This window comes from Tamandua tetradactyla, chromosome 2 (genome assembly GCF_023851605.1).
Source record: "Tamandua tetradactyla isolate mTamTet1 chromosome 2, mTamTet1.pri, whole genome shotgun sequence".
NCBI classification, from domain to species: domain Eukaryota; kingdom Metazoa; phylum Chordata; class Mammalia; order Pilosa; family Myrmecophagidae; genus Tamandua; species Tamandua tetradactyla.
This window is the reverse complement of record NC_135328.1, coordinates 126244589-126265243: the sequence shown is the minus strand read 5'-3', so window position 1 is coordinate 126265243 and position 20655 is coordinate 126244589. Positions and strand designations below refer to the sequence as shown.

Genomic DNA, 20655 nt, shown 5'->3' with positions numbered 1-20655 from the left:
CCCCTCTTCTGTCTGCTTTGGGCATGTCTGAAACCTCCAGGAATGCCGGAGGCCGCCTGCCCCTGTGTAGTCATCTCACTGGGCCCCGAGCTCACTCGCTGGCGTGTGGCCATGTGGTCTGTGTGTGAGAAAACCGGAGGGAGGAGAGGATACTGGGCAGTGCCGGCTGGGACCTGGGTGCAGAAAAGGAGGGGCAGGGCAGGGGCTGTCATCCCATAGGGTGGTCTGAGACCCCCATGCAGGACCCTGAGGAAAGGGGACAGGTGGAGGGGGCCTGGGGGCCAGAGCAGGTGGGTGAGGGGAGGGGACAGGGAACAAATCGTGGAGCTAGTGGGGGCTCAGGCCTGGGGAGGGGGAGCTGTGCCTCAAGGCATCCAGGCTGCCACAGGAGCAGGGATGCTGTCAGTGAGTGGGAGAGCAAAGCCCGGGCAAGGGCAGGTGGGGAGGGTGGCCATAGGAGCAGGGGGTATTGGGGGCATGTGAAGTTCTGGGCAACTCTAGCCACGCAGGTGAGAAGTGAGGGATGAGTCTGGAGGTGGTCGGCCCAGGGAGGGCCGGGGCGCAGAGGGGGCTCTGAGGGCCTGAGTTGGGGTAGAGGCAGTGGCTGGCATGGCAGAGGCCACCTCTCGGAAGATGGGGAGTGGTGTGGCCCAGGTGGTGGGGGCTGAGCACTGGGAGGCAGGTGAGGCCTGCCGTGTAGAGGGACGCAGGGTCCTGGCCCACCTACCCCTGCGCTGGCCCTCCCACCCAGGCTCTCTGCAGCAGGGGCCAGGACACCGCTGTCTCCACCTCCCACTCTCTGGCAGCCAGACAGTCCTCAAGCATCTTCCTTTACCTGCGCCAGGTAACCCCATTTCACAGTGGGCATGGGGGAGGGCCCGGGGGGCAGGGAGTGATTTTGCTGGCAGGGGTGCCCAGGTGCAGGGGCCCTGAGTCCCGACAGCTGGGCAGAGACTGGCAGAGACCGGCTGCAGCAAAGGGTAGGGGCATGGGGGACGGGACGGGGGACTGCGGGGATGCTGGGGGACAGCCGTGAAGGGGCGCTGGGGCTTTATCAGAGGTGGAGTGGACAAGGCGGGGTTCAGAGCCAGGACAGGGAGGGAGGATAAACAGTGGACTAAAAGGGGGCTTCCTGGAGGAGTTGTTGGAGCCCAGGCCATGCAGGAGCAGGGAGGGAGTTATTTCTTTTTCTGAATTGATGCAACTGTTCTAAGAAATGATCATGATGATGAATATGCAACTATGTGATGATATTGTGAATTACTGATTATATGTAGAACAGAATGATCATAAGTTAAGAATGTTTGTTATATATATATTTTTTAATTTTTAATTAATAAAAAAATTTTTAAAAAATAAGACAGGTACGGAACGACAGGTATTGCAAGATGGCATTTACAGGACGTAGTTAGAAAAGGAGATTCACTGAGGCAGAAGCCAGGTGAGCAGGGTGCAGGGCTGGGGTGCAGAGAAGGGGCACATGATTGATGGGTGTGGGGTTTCTGGGGTCAGGGGGATGGCACAATATTGTGAATGTGATTCCCAGCACTGCAATATAAACTTGTAAGTGACTGAAATGGGAAGCCATATGTTGTACATGTGTGACCACAATAAAATAAAAAATAACTTTAAAAAAACCATAGAACTGTGCAATGCAGAGAGCGAGCCCTGCTGTAAAGCCCGGACTTCAGTTCAGTTAGCAGTTAATTTTAATAATCTGGTGCCATCTGTTGTCACAAAGGTGACACAGTAATGCAAAGTGAATAATAGGGAAATAGCATGGCGGGGGCGGAGTGGGGGGCTGTATTTGGGAGCACCATACTTTCTGTGTAATCTTTCTGTAATCCTACAACTACTCAAATCAAATAAGATAAAATATAATAAGGCAAGTGGCAGAGCTGGGTGGGGTGGAGGGAGCAGGAGTCCTTTACTTAGTGTTCTAGTTTACTAGCTGCCGGAATGCAACACACCAGAGACGGATTGGCTTTTAATAAAAGGGGATTTATTTTGTTTGTTCTTCAGAGGAAAGGTAGCTAACTTTCAACTGAGGTTCTTTCTTACGTGGGAAGGCACAGGATGGTCTCTGCTGGCCTTCTCTCCAGGCCCCTGGGTTCCAACAACTTTCCCCGGGGTGATTCCTTTCTGCACCTCCAAAAGCCTGGGCTGAGCTGCGAGTGCTGAGATGAGGTCTGCTGAGCTGCTTGGGCTGTGCTACGTTGAGTCTCTCATTTAAGCACCAGCCAATTAAGTCAAACATCATTCATTGCAGCAGGCACGCCTCCTAGCCGACTGCAGAGGTAATCAGCAACAGATGAGGTTCACGTACCATTGGCTCTTGTCCACATCAACAGAACTAGGTGCCTTCACCTGGCCAAGTTGACACCTGAATCTAACTACCGCACTTAGGGTGTGCCAGCCCCTGTTGTCTGGGTGAGAACCCAGGAGGCAGTTTCGACCAAGACCTACCCCTGCCTGACCTCGCCCTTGTCCCCTCCCCTCCTGAGCCCCTCCTCCCCATCCTTCCCAGTCAGCGGAGCTACACCTGGGACCCAGGTAGGTTCCAGGAGCTCAGCAAGCATTCGTGCCCAGTGAAGCAGGTGGGGCCCCTGCCCAGGCCGCTGCCCCTTCCCCTGCCTTAGGTGTGCAGGCCTGGGGCGCAGGCAAGCAGGTGTGCTGGGAAGTCCTCACGCTCCCTTGGCCTGCAGGCGCCCCACCTGAGCTGCCCCACTCCGTAGCTGGACCACTGCATCCACCTGGATGAAGGTCTGATCTGACCAGGTGCAGGTAGCTCCAGGCCCATGAGACAGAACCTTCCGGACCAGGGTATCCGGGACAGGTTCCCCCGACGGCTAGGATGTCCCTGGGCAATGGGGTGCACCTTTCCCAGGGCATGCACCTAGGAGGAGCAGATCTGTCCAGTTGACAGCCCAGGGGGGCGCCACCCCAATGGGACCCTGGATGAAGGCGGCCCAGGCAGAACTGACTTGTCCACTAGCCACCACTGCTCAGTGCCCAGGGAAACGATGATTTCTTTCTCTTTCTTTTTAAACTTATTTTATTGTATAAAAAAACAACGTACATACTAAATAAAGTAAAAAGCAATACTTTTCAAAGTGCACCTAACAAGTAGTTACAGAGCAGATCCCAGAGTTTGTCCTGGGCTCTCATTGCACCATCTCAGATTTTTCCGACCAGTTGCTCCCAAACATTGGAGGCTAGAAGGAATGTTAATAGAGTGATTCAGCAGCCTTACTTGTTTGCTAAATCCCATTTTCTCCATTACACCTCCTCCTTCTCCTCTGATCCCTCGCCCAGTCTATAGGGGTCTTTAGGCAATGCCTGTTCTGACTTTCTCATGTTGAGAAGGGATGTCCACACTAAAGGATAGGGGGGTGTGATTAACTGATAATCCTGGAGAGTCCGGTCTCTCTGAGTCTCAGGATTTATCTGACCCAGGAACTTTCCAGGAATTATATGTTCCAGGAAGGCCAACCTAGTGCATGAAACCTTTACAGAGTCTCAGTTCGAGCCCTAGATGTGTTTTGTTGTTGTTGTCCCCCTATTATTTGTTTCCTTTTTTATCCCTATGTTTTACTCATCTGTCCCTACCATAGATAAGAGGAGCATCAGACACAAGGTTTTCACAATCACACAGTCACATTGCAGAAGTTCTATCATTATACAATCATCTTCAAGAAACATGGCTACTGGAACACAGTTCTACATTTTCAGGCAGTTCCCTCCAGCCTCTCTAATACACTGTAAACTAAAAAGGGGATATCTATATAATGCGTCAGAATAACCTCCAGGATAACCTCTCGACTCTGCTTGAAATCTCTCAGCCACTGACACTTTATTTTGTCTCATTTTTCTCTTCCCCCTTTTGGTCAAGAGAGCCCTAGGTGTTTTTAAAAGTCAACAGGAGTGATGTTGGTTGGAGTTTAGCAAACCATGGCAAATAGCAGTGTCTAGCTGAAGCTTGCATAAGAGGAGCCTCCAGAATAGCCTCTTGACTCTATTTGAGCTCCCTTGGCCACTGATGCCTTATTTTATTACACTTCTTTTCCCCCTTTCAGTGCCATGGTGCTAGGGCCAGACTCATCCCGGGAGTCACAATTTCAGGTACTTCCCTCTAGCCTCTCTAATACACTGTAAACTAAAAAGGGAAATGAGTTTCTTAAGGGCAAGTTGCACAATCCAGTCCCCAGTGATTGGGAAGGCACGTGTGGTCTCCCCAGTTGGAAAGTTTAACAGTTCCTTTTTTTTTCCTTCAGGCCCTCAGGGGACTCTACCAATACTTTTTAATTATCAGCCCACAATAGTCTGAGATGGATCCTGGGATTACATTAAGCTACACAGAATTACAAGGCCTTGTTCCTCTTCTGGACTCCGGGAGTTTGGGTTGTGTAAATGAACTATCTAGACAGGTTGATTTAGATTGTATGTTAACAGAAAATTTAGGTTCTAGACATAATAAACCTCTCTGCCTTTGGTCCATACAGTAAGTGAAGGTCTAGACTACGTACACTATCACCTTTTACCCTGCATTCTAATTTACCGTAGACCCAGCCAGACTGGCTTCATTTGAAACTCTAATTGAGGCCTGATCTCTTTTTTTGGTTATTTTAGTTATTATATAGAGCTATGCTAACTTTCAAGGTTGCAACACTCCCATTTCTGGTCTTAGGTGTCACAGAGCTACTCAAAAGTCCAGGGAAATACCACTGATACATAGCTCAGTGTCTCAGAATCCAAAATACATCCACAACTTCAGACCAAATGTGGCTGCTAACAGGGCTTACAGTCTAGGCTCTCATTTTCTTATAAGTAGTTTCTGAACAAGACCTTAGCATATTTGTTCTTTCATTTCTGGCTTATTTTGCACAACATACTGTCCCCAAGGTTTAGTCACTTGGTTGTGTGCCTCTCCACGTCCTTCCTTTTTTGTAACCGCACTGTATTCCATCATGTACATGTATTCCCGTTGGCCATGCTGCTTCTCAGTCATCGTATCCTTCAGCTCCCTCCATCTATTGGGCATCATGGATAAAGTACAAAATAAAACAAACCATGTCCTACAGCATCCTCGTGGTTGTAGACCCAGCAGCATTCTCAATTTTAGGCAATTTTCGTTGGTCCATACAACAGAGAACCAGCAAACACTATGTCACCAACTAAATCAAAACTATCCCTTATCACCTGCCCCTCCCCACAGTTACTTCCCCCCCACCGTAGTGCTGTGGTACTGCTGATGTCTTCCTGTTAATTACCGGCCATAGCATGTATTTTAAGCTTTCCCCTTATATTCCTCTACTAATGACCGTCTGTCCACTATCAAACCATTGAAATAGCCCATGTGAGACCTTATATTAACTGTAGACGTAATCAGTGGGATACATGGCTCTATACACCCCTTTTAATCATATTAACCTCCAATACGGTAATGTTACTTATAACCCCACTGATTAGTTCCCATCACTTCTATCCGTTCCCTTTGGATTGGGTTCAGCCTCACTGGGGAGCCTTTCCCCCATCTCTATAAGTTCTGTGTACCTCTAGCTCTGCTATATTCTGTGGTGTAACCTCTGAGATTACATTCCCCAGAGTCATACTAGCAAAATCATACAGTATCTGTCCTTTTGCGTCTGACTGATTCACTCAGCATTATCCTCCAGATGTCATATGCTTCGGGACCTTATTTGGTCTTCCTGCTGTATAATAGTCCATCAAATGCATAAACCACATTTTGTTTATCCACTCCTCTGTTGGGGGGGGGGGGCACTTGGATTGTTCCCATCTTTTGGCAATGGTGAATAGTTGTTCTGAGTTTTTTTTTAATCTGAAGGAAAAAAATGAATGTTTGGGTCAAAGGTCACATTCATTGTTACACCCTTGCCATTGTAAAATAGCACTTGAAGTCTCTTTGCGGGGCAGGGTCTGGAATAGGGTGCTGTGCCCACAAGTGCAGGGGGCCCTCAGCGGTCACCGCAGGGCTCCGGTAGCAGGATGGAGGGACAAAGCCAGAAAGAATGAGGTGGCAGATAAAAGACAACAAAAAATGTGCATCACGCTGTTAGGAAAGAGAAAAGGTGAGGAAAGAAGGGGGCAGGGAGAACGGCGAAGGCGGGGAGGGAGCGAGAAGGAAAAAGAAGCACTCCCAGATGATAGAAACTTCCAGGTGTGACAAAGAGCGCTTTGAGCCCAGAGCTTTGGCAGCTGGTTGCACGCAGGCTGGACCTTCCTGCCTGGTTCCCTACCCCACAGGGGCCCTACCCACCATCCAGGGGCCAGGGTGGACTGAGATGAAGGCAGCATGCAGGGCAGCCCTGACCCCAGGGCCAAGTGGATTGACCACACAGGGGTGTAGGAGAAGAGAAGGGCCATCCAAAGGGGGCGGGAGAAGACACCCCATAGAGGGTACATCCCCAAAACTCTAAGGCCCCTCTGCAGCACCTCCAGCCCACCGAGTGGGTGTCCCCAGGGTGGACACGGAGGAGCCGCCCAGGCCCGGCCCCTGTCCGAGGACACACCCTGTCCACAGGGACAGCAGGACCTGGGTGGCCTGGGGGCTCCAGGATGGTGCAGCGGCCCCAGGCCTGCCTCCCAGGAGCAGCACCCACCTCGGGGACTCAGTGCACAGCTAATGTCCCCTGGGGCCTCAAGTAGCAAAGTAGCTGCAGCCACGGGCCAGGGGAAGGGTCGAGGTGACCGCTAGGGGGCAGTGTCGCCCAGCCCTTCCCCCAGGCCAGGCCGGCTCCAGGGGTGGAGCTGGAAAGGCTGACACTCTGGGTTGGGAGTGGGAATTTGGGTCCCCGCCTCTGCGTGCAGGGTTGTCGGTTAATATACAGGCTGCCCAGAGAGATGGGAAGTTCAGATCCGCAGGGGATAATTGTGTTCAGCAGAAGTACGTCCCAAATATTGCATGAGACATGCTTATAATAAAAAAGTACGTGTGTATCTGAAATTCACACCTAACTAGAAATGCTGTATTCGTTTTTAAACTTTTCATTTTGAATTAATTTAAAACTTACAGGACAGTTGCAAAAATAGTGCAAGCTCTAAACAGCTCCGCTCAGCTACCCACCTTGCCACGTTTGCTGTATCGTGCCATCTATTCGTTTGCCCGTACATCTGTCTGTCTGATGACTTATCTATTTTCTAAACATTTGAGAGCAGGTTGTGTACATCAGGCTCCTTGAAAAATCCTTCCATGCACAGGCTCCTTGAAAATATCCTTCCATGCACACTTCCTGAGAACAAGGATGATTCACTTATGTGACCTGCTTAATTGCAGTTATCAAGTTCAAGAAATTTAAAGCTTACAGTCTATATTCCAATTTTTCATATGGCCCAAAAATGTTCTTTTGGGCCTCTTCTTCTCCTTAATTAGATTCCGTACCGGATCATGTAGTGCATTTAATTCTCATTGCCTCTTTAGACGCTCTTTTTTCTACTGTGGAAACATACATGCAACATAAATTTCCCACAGCTCTCCTCCCAGCCACCCCATTCAGTGGGGTTAATTGGTGGGTGGTATCCTCACCACCACCCTTTCCCAGAAATTTCCCATCACCCCAAACCGAAACCCTGCACCCATCAAGTATTAACTCCCTATTCCCCTCCCCGCCCCCTGCCCCCCGTAACCTGTACTCTATTTTCTGTCTCTGTGGGTTTGCATATTCTAGCTATTTCCTATAACTGGAATCCTGCAATATCTGCCACTTTATGTCTGACTTATTTCACACAACATGTCTTCAAGTTTCATCCATGTTTCACATATATCAGAACTTCATTCCTTTTTACAGCTGAATAATATTCCATTGCATGGACAGACCACATTTTATCATCTGTGGATGGGCACTTCGGTTGCTTCTACTTTTTGCTAGTGTGAATAATGCCACAATGAATATTGGTGTCCAAATACCGTCTCTGTCCCTGCTTTCAATTCTTTGGGGTATATACCCCAAAGTGAGGTTGCCAGGTCATATGGTAATTCTATTTGGGGGGGTGGGGGGTGGTGCATGGTCCAGGAATTGAACCCAGGTCTCCTGAATGGAAGGTGAGCATTCTATCACTGAACCACCCATGCACCCTCAGAGCTGTTTTAAGTTTTTTTAAGTTTTAAGTTTTTGAGGACCCGCTAAACTGCTTTCCACAGTGACTGCACCATTTTACATTCCCACCAGCAATGTCAAGTGTTCCTATTTCTCCATATCCTCTTCAGCACTTGTTATTTTCCATTTTAAAAAAATAATAAAAAAATTTAATAACCATTCTAGTGCGGGTAAGGCGATACTCCATATCTCATTGCCATTTTTTCTTTGTTTGTTTGCATGGGCAGGCACTGGGAATCGAACCCCGGTCTCCAGCATGGCAGGCAAGAAGTCTGCCTGCCGAGCCACTGCGGCCCACCCCTCATTACAGTTTTGTGTTTTCCCAATGGCTAATGATATTGTGCCTTTTTTCATGTGCTTATTGGCCATTTGTGTATCTTCTTTGGGGAAATGTCTATTCAAGTCCTTTGTCTATTTTTTAAGTGGTTGGTTGGTCTTTCTGTTGTTGAGTTTTAGAAATTCTTTATATATTCTGAATATTAAACCCTTATCATACATATGGTTTCCAAATAGTTTGTCCCAATCTTAGGTTGTCTTTTCACTTTCTTCATAATGCCCTTTAACACACAAAAGTTTTTTTATGTTGATGAAATGCGATTTCTCAATCTTTTAATTTGTTGCTGGTGCTTTCAGTATAAAGTCTGAGAATCCATTGCCTAATACAAGGCCCTGAAGATCTCTCCCTATGCTTTCTTCTAAGAGTTTTGTGGGTTTAGCTCTCATGTTTAGGACATTGATCCATTTTAAATTAATTTTTGCATAAAGTGAGAGGTAGGGGTATACTTTCATTCTTTTGCATGTGGATTCCCAGTTTCCTAGCACTATTTGTTGAAAAGACTCTTCTTTCCCCTTTGTGTGGACTTGGCTCCATTGCCAAAAATCAGTTGGCAGTAGATGTAAGTTTATTTTTTCACTGCCAATTCTATTCTCTTGGTCTCCATGTCTATCTTTGTGCCAGTATCACATTATTCTGATTACTGAGCTTTGTAATAAGTTTTGAAATCAGGAAGTGTGAGTCCTCCAACTTCGTTCTTCATTTTCAAGATAGTTTTGGCTACTTGGGGTTCTTTGCCCTTCCAGGTGAAGTTAATGATTGGCTCTTCTATTTCTGAAAAGAAGACTGTCTGAAACTTTTTTTTTTTTTTCGCATAGGCAGGCACAAAATCCTATATATACAATCATCTAGGTTTTTGTTTGTTTGTTTTTTCTTGCAAGGGCCAGGAATCAAACCTGGGTCTCCGGCATGGCAGGCGAGAATTCTGCCACTGAGCCACCATTGTGCTGCCCACTATTTAAATTGTACTTGGGACTGTGTTAAATCTGTTAATTGCTTTGTGTAGCTAGGCCAGTTTGAATCTGTTGTGAACCCCAGAAAAGCCAAGTTCTTTAATCCTTTCAGTATTGCTGGGTGGAAACTTTTAGATTGTTTCCATGGGGATGTGACCCACCCAATTATACGTGGAAACTTTTGATTAGATGGTTTCCCTGGAGATGTGTCTCCACCCATTCAAGGTGGGGTTGCTTACTGGAGCCCTTTAAGAGGGAACTATTTTGGAAAAAGCTGCAGAGCCCACACAGCCAGAGACCTCTGGAGATGAAGAAGGAAAACACCCCTGTGTAATTTCTTGAAACAAGAAGCCTGGAGAGAAAGCTAGGAGACGTTGCCATGTTTGCCACAGGCCTTTCCAGTTGAGAGAGAAACCCTGAACTTCATTGGCCTTCTTGAACCAAGGTATCTTTCCCTGGATGCCTTAGATTGCACATTTTCTATAGCCTTGCTTTAATTTGGACGTTTTCACAGCCTTAGAACTGTAAATTTGCAACTTATTAAATCCCCTTTTTAAAAGCCATTCCATTTCTGATATATCGCATTCCAGCAGCTTTCAAACTACAAGATAGGGTCTTAGTTTTGTAGGCTGCTCAAAGCAGATACCATGAAATGGGTAGGCTGTAAACATCAGGAATTGATTACCTTACAGCTCAAGGCCATGAGAATGTGCAAATCAAGGCGATGCTTTCCTCCTGAAGACCAGCTGCCAGCGATCCTGAGCTCCTCTGCCACCTGGCAAGGCACATGGCAGCGTCTGCTGGTCTCTCCCTTCTCTTCTGGATTTCATTGCCTTCAGCATCTTTCTTCTGTGGGCCTCTCTCCCACGCGTGCGCTCTTTCTCTCTCTGTATTCACTCTGTTTTTAAAGGACTCCAGTAAGAGGATTAAGACCCATCCTGATTGAGGTGGACCAATCACCCTAACTGAAGGAGCCTCATCAAAAGATTCTATTACAATAGGTCCATACCCACAGGAATGGATTAACTTCAAGAACATGTTTTACCTACAGCTTCAAACCGCCACACTCCACCCTCTGGGCCCCAAAAGAGATGTTCTTTCCATATGCAAAATACATCATTCCATCACAATATTGCGAAAGCCTTAAATCATTCCAGAAACGATATAGAGTACAAAGTCTGATGCAGGGAAGGCAAGATGGCGGCTTAGCGAGGTGTGGGATTTAGTTGGTCCTCCGGAGCAGCTAGTAAATAGCCAGGGACAGTACAGAACAACTGCTGGGGCTATGTCAGTGACTAGACACACGGCGTACCCCAGTCTGGACCAGCTGGACTGGCTGTGAGTCCCCGCAGAACCGTGAGTTCCCCAAGCCATGGTGGCCAATGCCCCTCCCCCACAGGCTACTTCCCAGAGGGGAAAGGAAAGGGACTTTACCAGCAGTAGGGGCTGAGCACAACAAAACTCCAAATGTGGAATTAATTAACAAATTCTGAATACTAAAAATAGGCCCCCAGCTCAGCTGAACCTCAAGTAAAAGCAGAGGTTGCTGGTTATTGCCCCGGCGCAGAGGGGGCAGGGCTGACAGAAAAAGAAAAAAGAAAATGAACAGAGGTTTTTTGGATCTGAAAAGGTCTGGGCCATGCAGGAAAGGAGGGGCACATAGGACCTGGAGATACACAGAGCAACGTGTCAACTTAAGCTCTTGATTGGCAAACCCGAGGAATGGAGTCCTGCTCTGAAAAGGATTTTTCTTTTTCTTTTTTGTGGCTGTGTTTCTATGGGTTGATGACTCTTTGGATACAGCTGCAAGGCTTCTCGGGCTCTACTGCCCCAGGCATAGGCAGAATTAAGCTTGTTTGAGAGCTTGTCTGGATCCTGTGCCTTCCCCAGGAGGGGGTGGGACCCAGCTCAGGTGGAATCCCTCCCTCAAGGAATTCAGACCCCACAGTCTGGAAAAGTGAAACAATTAAAGCCAGCCTACAACCTCTCCTCTGTCTCCACCACACCCCCAGCAGGGAGAGTCTACTGAAGTTAAAGGTACCCCATCACCTTATACTGGTGGGACCCGCAGGCAGAAAAGCACCACATACTGGGCAGGACAGGAAAAGCAGAATCCAGAGACTTCACAGGAAAGTCTTTTAATCTGCTAGGTTTCACCCTCAGGGAAAACTAATGCAGTTGACTCTTTCCTTCTGAGAGGAGGCCAGTTTGGTCTGGGAAAATCTGACTGGGGTCTATAATATCTAAGTAGACCCTCCTAAGGGTGGGGGGGAAAAGGCACCACACAGGCAGGGCAAGAAAACAAGAACTGAAATATTCTAATCTATTAAACACCTAAGCTAGAGGACTAGAATAAGCTGAACTGAATGTCAAAGAACAGATAGACAACAAAGTCATACAGCAAGAAAATCTTAAGTAAAAGAAGTGAAAACAATCTCTAGAATAAACTAATTAAGGTAATTAAATGCCTAGATGCCAGCAAAAAATAACAAATCATACTAGGAAAATGGAAGAAATGGCCCAAAGGAACAAACCAACAATTCAAATGAGATACAGGAGTTGAAACCATTAATTCAGAATGTTCAAACAGACATGGAAAACCTCATCAAAATCAAATCAATGAATTGAGGGAGGATATAAAGAAGCCAAGGAATGAACAAAAAGAAGAAATTGAAAGTCTGAAAAAACAAATTGCAGAACTTATGGAATGAAAGGTACAGTAGAAGAAATGAAAAACACAATGGAAACCTACAATGTCAGATTTCAAGAGGCAGAAGATAGGATTAGTGAACTGGAGGATGGAACAACTGAAATCCGATGAGCAAAAGAAAATATAGGGAAAAGAATGGAAAAGTACGAGCAGGGACTCAGGGAATTGAATGACAACATGACGCACACAAATATATGTGTTGTGGGTGTTCCAGAAGGAAAAGAGAAGGGAAAAGGAGGAGAAAAGCTATGGAGGAAATTATCACTGAAAATTCCCCAACTCTTATGAAAGACTTAAAATTACAGATCCAAGAAGCGCAGCGCACCCCAAAGAGAATAGATCCAAATAGACGTTCTCCAAGACACTTACTAATCAGAATGTCAGATGTCAAAGAGAAAGAGAGAATCTTCATACAAGGAAAGCCCAATAAGACTATGTGTAGATTTCTCTGCAGAAAACATTGAGGCGAGAAGACAGTGGGATCATATATTTAAATTACTAAAAGAGAAAAACTGCCAACCAAGAATTCTATATCCAGCAAAATTGTCCATCAAAAATGAGGGGGAAATTAAAACATTTGGAGACAAAATTTCACTGAGAGAATTTGTGACCAAGAGACCGGCTCTGCAAGAAATACTAAAGGGAGCACTTAGAGACAGATAAGAAAAGACAAGAGAGGGTGGTGTGGAGAAGAGGATAGAAATGAAGACTAACAGTAAAGGTAAAAAGAAGAAAAATTAGATATGACATATAAAATCCAAAAGGCAAAATGGTAGAAGAAAGTACTGCCCATACAGTAATATCACTAAATGTTAATGGATTAAACGCCCCAATCAAAAGACATAGACTGGCAGAATGGATTAAAAAATAGGACCCACCTATATGATGTCTACAGGAAATGTATCTTAGACCCAAGAATAAACATAGGTTGAAAGTGAAAGTCTGATTCAGCTATAGGTGTGTTCTATCCTTGGGCGTAATTCCCCTCCATCTATGCACCTGTGAAACCCAGAGACCAAATTATCTGCATCCAATATATGAAGGAGGGACAGGCATAGGATAAACATTCCCAGGGGGAGAAATTAGGAGAAAAACAGGGACATGGGTCTAAACAGTTCCAAAACTGTGCAGGGCATACTCCATTAGATTTCAAGATCTGAGAGTCAACTATGGAACTATGTGTAGTCATCCAGGCCTGATGGAAAGGCAGCACCCTTCTAAGTACTTTTGCAGCAGCCATGCTCTCCCCAGATACTGGGGCAAAGCTTCCCCCTTGTCAAATATGGGGGTGATGGCCAGCTCTCTGCAATCCCTGCAGAATAGGCTCTAGACTCTGAGAACTCTGGGCTGGCAGCACTCTTCCTGAACAACAGGGCAGAATGCCAGCTCTCTCCAAGCTCTGGGATGGACTCACCCTTTCCAAGTGCATGAGAAGATGAGGATCCCGAGAACATGTCTTTGGTCCTGCCCTCGAAGTGATTTTTCCTCTAATCTGTCCCCTTTCTGTCCCTTTTAGTCCAGGCTGGCTCTGCTCATACAAATCTTGCAAAAAAAAAAAATCTGTCGATTTTGCATGTAGTTCGCAGGGGTCCCAACCATCAGACAGCAGGATTTTCCACAAATCCTTTCCAGATAACTCCATTTCCAATCCCAACTTGCACTGAAATGGCCAGCTGGTTCTATGTTCAGTTAAAGCCCCCCTTGGAGCTCTATTCTCTGGGGACTCGCTTTCCAATAGCTCAGATTTTTCCAAACCATCAATTTCTGGTTTCTTTGTACCCAAAAATTCAGTTCTCAGCTTATCCCATTCACCTCACAGTCTGCTATAAGCTTCAAGGAGAAACTAGGCTGCACTTTCTACATTTAGTTTGGAAATCTCCTCAGTGAAACATCCAAGTTTGCCACTTTCAAATTCTGCCTTCTATCTGAGATTGGAACTCAAGTTCGCCAAGTTCTTGGCCTCATTAAAACAAGCATCGCCCTTCTCCAGTTTGTGATGGCACATCCATCGTTTCCTTCTGAGGCCTCATCGGAAGTATCCTTGGTGTCCATATTTCTACCAACAGTCTCTTCAAAGCGACCTGGGCCTTTTCTCCCACGCAGCTCACAGAACTGTGAGCTCTACCCATGACCCAATTCCAAAAATGTTTCCACACGATTGGTATTTGCAGCAGCAGCACCCCACTCTCCCGTACCAAATCTGTTTTGGTTTCCTAGGCTGCTACAAGCAGAAACCATAAAATGGGTCAGGTCAGACAACAGGAATTGGTCAGCTTACAGTTAGACTCCTGGAAAATGTCCAAATCAAGGCATCATCAAGGCCATGCTTCCTTCCTGAAGACCAGCTGCCGGTCTGCCACCCAGTGAGGCACGTGGCAGCCTCTGTAGGTCTCTCCCTTCTCTTCTGGGTTTTGTTGCTTTCAGCTCCTTGCTTCAGTGGCTTTCCTTTCTCTGTATTCATCCCATTTATAAAGGACTCCAGTGTAAGAGTACTAACACCCACCCTGACTGAGGTGGGCCACTCCCTCACTAAAGGAGCCTCATCAAAAGGCCCAAAAAATGGGCCCACTCTTGCTGGATGGATTATCTTTAAGAACATGTTTCCCCGGGTTGCACACAGCTCCAAACCATCTTAGGGAGGACTGACATCTTGATGATATTTCGAGGGTGCATGGATGGTTCCGTGGTAGGTGTTCGCCTTCCCTGCAGGGGTCCTGGGTTTGATTCCTGGACCATGCACCTAAAAAAAGAAAGAAAAAGAAAGGTTAATGATATTTGGTCTTCCAACATGAGCACAGTATTTCATCCCATTTATTTAGGTCTTCTTTAATTTCATGCAGAAATGACTGGTGGTTTTCTGCATATAAGTTCTTTACATCCTCAGTTGGTTTTATTCTTGGAAATATTATCCTTTTAGTTGCTATGGTCTGGGCACGTTGTGTTTCTGTTTCCAAAATCTGGCCCAGGGTGGGGCTGCGTGTCCTATGCTGAAGCTAATCGCTTGGTGACTCTGGCGTCCCTCAGGTCCCTCAGAAGCCACACCTGCCCTAACCGGGGACTCAGGTGCATGTTGGCAGTGACACAGACATCTGAGCAGAGGCGGGGCGGGGTGTTTGCCGGCTGGCGCTGGGCTCCGTGGACCTTGCCTCTGACCTCTCACCCAGCGGAAGCGAGGCCCGGCTGCTCCCCGCCAGCTGATCCCCAGGAGGCCTCTGGGAGGTGAAGGGTGTGGCCCCCTGAGAACAGAGTGCCCGGCAGAGTGGCCCCGTAGGACACCCGAAAAGGAAGCCACCCAACATCTGCCTGTCCCACTGAGCCTCAGGACTGCCTGTGTCGCACGGGCTGCTGCTTCCTCTGAGGGGGAAGGACGCTGTGCTTCTCCGTGCCGAGGAGTGTCCCTGGTCATGGCCAGGCACGGAGGGTACAGCCGAGACCTGCGCCTCTGATGGCAAAGTCCAGCTCCAGACCATTGATCTCCGGCCTCACCCTGCAAAGAGAACCACACTGCTGAAAAGTGAAAAGTCGCTCCTTAAACTGGGGAAATCTGAGGGTCCCAGATGAGGTTTGCTGAGGTCTAGCCAGTGCTGCCAGGGGCCCTGCCAACCCACGGGGTCAGAGCTGATGGCATGGCCCCCACGGCAAGGAGGCTCAGGGCCCACAGCCCGTGCGAGCCCCTCAGGGAGGCAGAATCCAGCAAATCCAGGGGAAGGGTGACTCCTGCCCCCAGCCCTGCCCCACCCTCCCTTCCTGGTCACCTCTTTCCCTCCCTCCTTCCCCCTACCTCTCCCTCCCTTCCTTCCTGCTCGTCTCCCTCTCTCCAGCCCCCCCCCCTTCCCGCCCCTCCCTCTTTCCCTTCCCTCTCTCCCTTTTCTCTCTCTCTGCCTCCCGGCCACCTGTCCCTAGGGCTCACAGCTATGCTAAGCACAGACCCCAGTGGTTCACGGGCTGCGGCTTCCAGAACTCCAGCCCAGGAGAGGGGCTCAGCTACTGACCTCCCTGTAGATTGGGGCAGCTGAGGCCAAGAGAGGAAGGGACTCACCCCAAGTCTCAGAGGTGAATGGAGCCCAGAGCCCGGGGCAGGGCTGGGAGGGACCTCCCCCTCCAAGGAGACCCCTGCCCTGCCCAGCCCCGCCCCACCCTTGGCCTACAGAGTGGAGGAGAGGAGAGAGGCGGCCCCAGGCGGGTACTGAGCAGAGGCAGCTGCCTGCTTGGCCTCAGGCCTGCCTGGGCAGCAGGTTGTGCAGCTGACTGCCTGGGGATGCCAGCTGGGCCAGGGGTGAGGAGGCCAGGGGGCAGCCCACCCGAGGGTCGTGGCTGGTCATTGTTGAACAGTGGCCTCTGGGGTCACCCCGTGAGCCCCTGCCACCTGGGCCCTGATTCCCACAGAGTAGCAGCCCCCACGGCTCTGCTGGGAGCTGCCAAGGGCGATGGGTTGGGGTGGGGGGTGCGGTGGGGACTGTTGACGCTGAGCCTTCCCGGGCCCAGCCCCTGGCTGCGCTGTCTTGGCAGGGGGCAGGGCTGTGACAGCAGAGCCCTGGGCCCTGGGGAAACCCCTGGCTGGGCAGGGACACGGACCTCGATCACGCCACCCTCGGGGCTGGCACAGCGCTGTCCCAGCCTTGTCCCATTTGACTGTTACCACTGCCCCCTTGTCCTCTGCACAGACAAGGAAGCTGAGGCCAGGGGCAGGGGCGGGGGCATGGGCATTGTCCCTGGGCCTCTAACCCCCGTACCCAACCCCCGCTCCGGCTCCATTCATGCTGGCTGGGGGACCTGGGGACATTCCCTTGCCCTCTGGGCCTCGGTTTTCCTGTCTGCCGAATGGGGGTGGGCCGAGACACATACACCCCCCTGCCCCCATGCAAGAAGCAGAGCAGCCAGAAGGCTGTAAGGGCCCTTGGGGCTGAAGCTGCTGGGTCTGCTGATACTTCCTGCTGGGTGTCTGTCCCCCACCCCCACACCCACCCCAACGCCCTGACTTCCCCTAGCGGGCCGTGAACTCGGTGGTCCGAGGGTGTAGACACATGTGTCGTGGGCATCAGAGCCCGTGCAGGGGCTGCCCGCTGGCTCAGGCTGGGGACCAGGCAGGTAGGGGCCGAGCTGGCCTTGGTCCCGCAGCTACCCTCCTGGGCCTCCCCAGCTCCGGCTCCCCTGGGACCTGTCTTCGTTCTTCTCTCTGCCTCCTCCATCATCTCAGTGCCCACCTCTGTCCCTCTGTCTCCCAGCCCACTGCCCAGACTCTCTTCTGCTCCCTTTCCCATCCAGAAACCCTCCCAGGGTTCTGTGCACGGGGCGCTGCGGAGGCCTGTTGATGCGACCCGACGGCCACCAGCTCATCTATATTTAAGCACAAGCCATGAAAGATTCACAGCTGCTTATTTATATCTGGCAGCCCACCCCCAAGAGGCCCAGGGGCATCAGGCCAGGCAGAGCTCTACCTACGAGGGCCGGGCCGCCCACCCTGGGCTCCGCCAGCCCCCCAGAGCCCCGCCACCCTCCCCAGTGAGGCTGTCCGTGGGCAGGCCCAGCTCCAACTTCTCCCAGAAAGCAGGCAAGTCTGCCGGACAGGGGCCTCCACCCCGGATGGGTTACCTGGGTCATTGGTCCAGGCATTTCTTTCTCCTTGCCAGGTCTGAAGGGAGAGGGAAGCAGCAGCTCCCAAAGCTCAGAACCCCCAACTCCCCAACTTCTTCACAATTTGCCGACCTCCAGAAGCTGGTGTGGACCGGTGCCAGCTCATTTCATCTCAGCTCCATAGGCGAGAGAGCATCCCCCTTTCACAGACAGACAAACTGAGGCACAGGCACGTGGGATCAGTTGCGGTTTGGAGCCAGATCATCTGAATTTCAAAGCCTGGGCCACCCACTCCTGCTTCTCCCCAGAGGCAGAAAGGGAACACAAAGGATAAATTATCTTTCCTAGAAACAGCCAGGCCCCTCTCTCCAGACACCCCACCCCACCCAGAGGGACCAAAACACAACAGCTCTGGCAGCTCGCCTGGGGAAGGGAGCCAGGCCTGGGCTGAGCCAAGCCCCATGTCCCCGGACCGGGCCCAGGAAGCCTGGCTTCTCCTGGACTCCAGCACCTCACCCTTCACCACCGTGGGAGCCATGTGCTCTCTCCCTGGAGGGCTCTAAGCCACTAGACTCTCCCGCCACACACTCAGCAATGAAGCCGCACCAGCGCTCTTCCTGGTAGTGGCATGGTTGGCTGGCGGGCACTGAGTGGGAAAACCCCGCTTTCCACCCCACTCCCAGGACCCAGGCCGTCCCCGTTTAGCTGAGAATCATGGACTTGCAGAGAAAATCTCTCTTCTAAGGATTCCCACCGGTCTAGAAGATTCCCTAGCAACAAAGTGGGCTTTGTTAGTTTTCAAAATAAAATGACACTGTATTAAAATAATGATTTTTTTTTTCAAACTAGACCCCAGGAGTCGGATGTGCCCTCCCTGAAAGTGACACGTCTGTCCACCCCTCACCAACCTGGCCAAGACCTCCCATCCCCCCTCTGGTAGGAGGGAAAATGGAAGTTGTCTTTGGACACCTCCCCTGGAGGAGGCCAGAGCTGGGGTAGGAGGTCAGGTGGGGTAATGGCCTCTCCTGGGGGTGCTAGAAGCCAGTGGGGAGCGCGTGGGTTGAGCAGCCTCCCCCACCTTGGGGGCAGGGAATTGGCTGTCAGCGGAGGGAACAGGCCTCCTCTCTGTCACTTGCTGGCTAGGCAACTTTCACCCCTGGATCCTGTTTCCCCTTTGTAAACTGGGACTCATTTCCTTTAGAGGAGCATTTACTGAGTACCTACTATGTCCAGATGTTGGTCTAAGTGCCAGTTAAGTGTGAAGCAAAAGTCCCAGCAGAGGGTCCACCCTAGAGGGGAGGGACGGTGGAGAAAGACAGAGAACAACCCACAAACACACAACTAAGTCTTGGCAAGGAGCTAGACAGAGATGGAAGGTGGGAAGAACTGGGGAGTGGTGAGGGAAACTACTATAGAAAGGTAGGGGGGGCCGGGCAGGCTGGGATGCAGGAGACTAGAAATAAGCAACTGCTGGGAGCCTGAGAGTTGGATTCCACCACGGTGAAGACCTTCTCAGGGTCCCCCCTTCCAGAACCTTCTGAAAGGGCAGCTGAAGGTATTGCTAACTTCCCCCTCCAAGAAGCCCACCCCGTGCTCCCCACCTACATGCACCCACCACTCCACAGTCTCCCTGCGGCCCCTGTTTTCTCCCTGTGTCTGTCTGTTGGTTGTCTGCCCTGGAAGCAGCAAATCTTGCAGCCTGTGGGAGCCCCCTCCTGGCCTCCAGGCCCAGGCAGTGCCCCGCCCCCAGGGGAGGGGGCCCTCGGGCCTCCTTTGCAGGGGACAAGGGTCCCCAGTTCCAAGAATGACAAGACAGACAAAGCAGTCTGTTTCAGGTTGATACAAATGACCGACAGGCCAATTTGGAACCAGGCTGACGCCTGCAAGGCTTCGAGAGGGTTCCCTGCAATATCCTGCGCCACTTCCCCCAAGAAGGTAAGAGCACCTACGCCCAGTGGAGATAAACCCACCTCCCGTAGGGGCCCCACTCCTTTGAAATGGAAACTTTTGTCCTTATCTGTGAAATCTTAGTACAGTGGTGCAAAGGCAGTGAAACATCTCTGGAACAGGTTACTTCAGTGTCTGGACAAACAACAACAACAACAATTTTTTAAAAATCTGAGGTCCCTGTGACCGGGAGCACAACGTGGGTGTTTCATAATTAGCAGCAAACTCGGTCACGGCAGGGAAGAATGTGGAAATGGACTTGTCGGGAAAACCAGCCAGGCTATAAAACCCAAATCTGCCCTCAGAGGCCAGTCCTGATCCCTTCCTGCACCCCCATGCTACCCCACCCTCATCTGGGCCCCCTCCTCCTAGGGTGAGTCACCCTGACCCAAGCCAGTGCCAAGCTGGTGGGTCCACAGTGCTGACGTGACCACATCGCCTGATTATTTGTGGCAAGCCTACTGAGCAGCGACAGGTTCCCCGTGACACACTTTCTCAGGGAGGCGGGTAGCTGCCCCTGGCACTCCCCAAGCCCCGCCCAGGCGTCCCATACACAGGCCAGGCCCGCGGGGTGGAGTAACCCCAAGGTTAACTGAGGGGACCCAAAGGCCATTGGACACTGGGCGAGGTTTGCGTGGCCACCTGGCTGGCAAGGGCAGCAGCGTCCTTGGGCTGCCTTTGAGCCCTTGGGGACCTGTGGTTCCAGCCTCAGGGGCGCGTGGCCAGCCCGGGCAGTGGAGATGGGCGGGACCCCTCCAGGAGGTGGGGATCCCGGGGCGGGGCGAAGTGGCTGGTGGGGGGGGCACCAGTGCCCCATCTGCCCTGACCGAACCCCCGCCGGACCAGGCGACGCCTAACTCCCAACCTCGTGGAGCACCTCAGGGTGGCCGGCAGTGGCGCCGGAGTGGTGGGGGTGAGGGAGTGTCGCGGCGCGGAACAGCCCGGGGGGCGGGGCGGCCCAGAGGCAGGCGGGGCCGGGGCCGGGGTGACTGCGGGCGGGGTGGGCGGTCGCGGGGCGGGGCT

At 50.7% G+C, this 20655-nt stretch overlaps 2 long non-coding RNA genes across 5 annotated transcripts; both read right to left on the bottom strand.

Annotated features, from left to right (window-relative positions):
* Nucleotides 1-3145: 3145 nt before the first annotated feature.
* Nucleotides 3146-15818, bottom strand: LOC143673822 (uncharacterized). 2 transcript variants are annotated; one of them, XR_013170669.1, is made up of 4 exons: nt 13526-15818; nt 7085-7250; nt 5627-5839; nt 3146-5030 (listed from the first exon to the last, which is right to left on the bottom strand). It is a non-coding gene; the product is annotated as an uncharacterized LOC143673822 (long non-coding RNA). The 2 variants fall into 2 exon arrangements; XR_013170668.1 differs by having other exon boundaries at nt 3146-5839.
* A 1809-nt stretch (nt 15819-17627) lies between these two features.
* On the bottom strand, nt 17628-20610 carry LOC143673820 (uncharacterized). 3 transcript variants are annotated; one of them, XR_013170665.1, is made up of 5 exons: nt 20498-20610; nt 19656-19767; nt 18910-18974; nt 18406-18455; nt 17631-17979 (listed from the first exon to the last, which is right to left on the bottom strand). It is a non-coding gene; the product is annotated as an uncharacterized LOC143673820 (long non-coding RNA). The 3 variants fall into 3 exon arrangements; XR_013170664.1 differs by having other exon boundaries at nt 17628-18455; XR_013170666.1 differs by having other exon boundaries at nt 17628-18455; nt 20510-20608.
* Between the last annotated feature and the right edge of the window lie 45 nt (nt 20611-20655).